Source organism: Oryza glaberrima, chromosome 1 (assembly GCF_000147395.1).
Source record: "Oryza glaberrima chromosome 1, OglaRS2, whole genome shotgun sequence".
Lineage (NCBI taxonomy): Eukaryota > Viridiplantae > Streptophyta > Magnoliopsida > Poales > Poaceae > Oryza > Oryza glaberrima.
In genome coordinates this window covers 14,527,162-14,530,478 of record NC_068326.1, presented here as the reverse complement: position 1 = coordinate 14,530,478, position 3,317 = coordinate 14,527,162, and the positions used below count along the sequence as shown (strand labels likewise).

At 42.1% G+C, this 3,317-nt stretch overlaps 1 long non-coding RNA gene across 2 annotated transcripts; it reads right to left on the bottom strand.

The window, feature by feature from the left end:
• Window positions 1–703: 703 nt before the first annotated feature.
• Window positions 704–2,459, bottom strand: LOC127765695 (uncharacterized). Of its 2 annotated transcripts, XR_008016147.1 has the most exons (4): window positions 2,292–2,459; window positions 2,069–2,165; window positions 1,364–1,462; window positions 704–935 (listed from the first exon to the last, which is right to left on the bottom strand). It is a non-coding gene; the product is annotated as an uncharacterized LOC127765695 (long non-coding RNA). The 2 variants fall into 2 exon arrangements; XR_008016146.1 differs by lacking the exon at window positions 704–935 and having other exon boundaries at window positions 1,228–1,462.
• Window positions 2,460–3,317: the final 858 nt, after the last annotated feature.

Sequence of the window (3,317 nt, the reverse complement as noted above, 5' to 3'; positions counted from 1 at the left end):
GAGAAATAAGATTATTTGGAAACTTAAAATGCCTATTAAGATTAAGATTTTTATGTGGTATCTCCTTAAAGGGATCGTTTTAACTAAAGATAATTTGACTAGAAGGAATTGGAATGATAGTTTAAGATGTTGCTTTTATATGAAAAATGAATCAATATACCATCTATTCTTTGAGTGCCATGTTTCTAAATTTCTTTGGAGAGCTATACAATTATTTTTTGGACTTTATCCTCTACATAGTATATCTCATACGTTTGGGAATTAGCTTTTGGGTGTTAGTAAAAAAATAAAAAAAATTATTCTTGTTGGAGCTTCCGCTGTACGTTGGGCTCTTAGGCTTAGTAGAAATGATATGGTTTTTGATAAAAACACCATCAAAATCTTATTTGCAGGTGTTTTTCAGGGCAACATATTAGTTTCGAGGATGGGTTCAACTACAAAGACATGATGAAGATATCAAGCTAATAAATGATGAATGTCGTAAACTTGACACGACAATTATGCATCTATTGCCAACTTCGGGTCGAGGTTCTCTAATAGAATTAAGTAGTTAGGGGATCTTTTTCTTCTGTTGGTGTCTATGTAACATCCCAGGTAACCACGTACCTAGAGTGCCACACCAAAATACACTCAAAAACCACTAACTCCGAAAATTATTAGAAATTTCGGCAGTCTCCTCCTAAAATTACGGACATCCACGACAGTCAGTTATAAGATAACTCAATAACGATATAATCCACACAATCCAAACCATCCTAGCTCCTCAAATTCCACGTGAAAATAAGGACCGGAACTTTAAATGACCGTTACAAGTTCTACGCAAAACTTATGCTAAGCAGAAACATAATCTAAAACTAAATTCCAATAGTGTGCAATAATAATGTGTAGTCCAAGGGTGCTACTCCCGCCCCATGCCGATCAATGTCATTTGGTACCTAAAAACCAAATTAAACACAAGAGTGAGTAAAGAATACTTAGCAAGTACAATATTGAACTAGTAAAACATACGCAGGTTTAGTGCAATAAGAAACCAATATGAAACATTTGCTTTCCATTAATTTAAAACGAAGGAGACAAAAAGTAGTAGTTCCCTCCCGAGCAGGTGTGAATATCCTCTTAGCATTACCGGTAAGCCGAGCAAGCGTGATCAGCGCTTCTCAAGGATCATGAATAAAGATCCAAATTGCACTCCCATAACTACGCATGGTACTTGAATAATGTAAACAGAAACTTCCGGAAGAACGAAATATGAATAACGTCGTGAACTTGAACATGAAGTGAAATATGAATATGTAACATAATACCAAAACCACACAATTGATAATAGGAAGCTTCAAATAATAATTGGGTAAATAAAACCAACAAAGTAACACAGTTTATCCATCGCACAAGTCCGTCTTGTACTTGCTTTAACTCCTTCAATACTCCGACTCAACTCCTCCAACGTTGGAACCCTCCATACCTGTGGAGCAAAACTACGCATAAACCACTATATCGAACTAATAATAGATACAAGGGATATTTACTAAAATCGATAACCTGAACATATAAAATAACCTATAGCAGTTCCCTTACTATTTTATACGTAACTCGCAAACCGTCTAACGGAATCTAGCAAATAATATAACTTCGGACATCTAGACAAAATTGTCTACAACCTTCATGTTGAGTGAAAAATCAGATTATGCCTCTGAAAATCCCAGATTAAGGAAAACGAATTTGCTGTCCTGATTTCAGGACCCGGCCAGCAGTACTATTTCTGTTGTTTGTCCTAAACCGTTTATCGGAATCGAGCGAAACCAGCGGCGTTAGAAAGATATCGTCGATGACTACAAACTTTATTTAGGACAACTAACCTGAATCGTGAAGGTTTAATGTCAGTTTTGAAAATACGGTTTCCAGCCCATAACCAATAATCTCAGAAATTGCACAAACTGCCAACGAATTAATTCCTATTGAAATCTTTTACATCTAGAGACTAAAAGAAAGTTCCAATTGCAGAGAAACACTACTTTGCAACAAATTTCCCTAATCTGCGAAATCGCTGAAATTCCCCAAAGTTGTTCACCTTTTCCTTCCCTTGTTACTCCTGTTCAACTGCTTCCTGTGCTGTCTGGAGCCTTCTCGTCTCTGATCGATGCAGCAGCGTCAAGCAGCAAGCCACGCTATAGCATGAGTAGCAGCAGGAACGTTAGCATGCACAGGCAGCGGCACCAACACCAGAACAGATCCAATTGACGGCAGCATTAGGGAAAACAGGAACAGCAGGGAAGAACACAGCAGCAGCTCACCAAGGAGACGAGCGGATGGGGTGGCGAAGGACGACGACGGCTGAACCGGCGGCGGCGGCGGCGCCGGCGGAGACAGGAACAGCGGCGGCGGTGGTAGGACGCAGGAGATGTGGCGGCTAGGGCTTGCAGGAGCGATCCCCCTGTTTTTTTTTCTTTTTTGTTTTTCGTTTTTCTTTTGGTTGGGTATATAAGGAGACTGAAAAGATCTAACGGCCCACATTCTTGGTTGCACTGTAGATGAAAAGCACGGTAGCTCTAGGATCATCGGCTAGCCAAACTTTGTTGGAGGCATGCCATGAAGCCCTTCTGCCAGACCTACCGAAACCATAGCACCAGCAAGGATTCAAGCCAAAGACATCAAAACCATTCAGGCGAAGCCCTATGGCGAAAGCCATAAGCAAAGATGGAGAAGGCTGGAGAGCCGCATCGGTACTCCGAAAGTAAAGGCATCTCGGGCGAACTACAAAGACTTCGCCATAACGAGTTCGGCATCAAGGAGGACCAACAGGCTGCCCCCGGCCTTTTAGGCCCGTTCGCCATAGACCAGGCCCAGCCTATCAGCCCATTAAGGGCCCATATGTGCAAATGACACTGCGTACCCATGTAAATGTCTCTTTCATAAGGGCAACCATGTAAAATCCCCTATAACCCTAAACCCTAGAAGGTGCAAGCTTGTGCTAAGGCTATAAATAGACCTCTAAGGCCATGTAATAGGGGGATCCCCAAAAAATTTTATGAATTAATACAATTGCTTTTACATTCCAAATATTGTTGAGAGAACCACCCCTTTCAACGTGACATAGTTGTCCATTCGACAACAGCTGGCGCCGTCCGTGGGGATACCCAGACCGAAAGGGCAAAATGGGACCCTTCTCGCCACACGCCACGCCCTTCGCCATAGTACCAATAAGGTACGTCGTCATGGGCTGCGGGCGAAGAGGTTTCGCCACACCCACGCCCTTCGCCATAGTACCAATAAGGTACGGCGTCAAGGGCTGCGGGCAAAGAGGTTTCGCCACACCCACG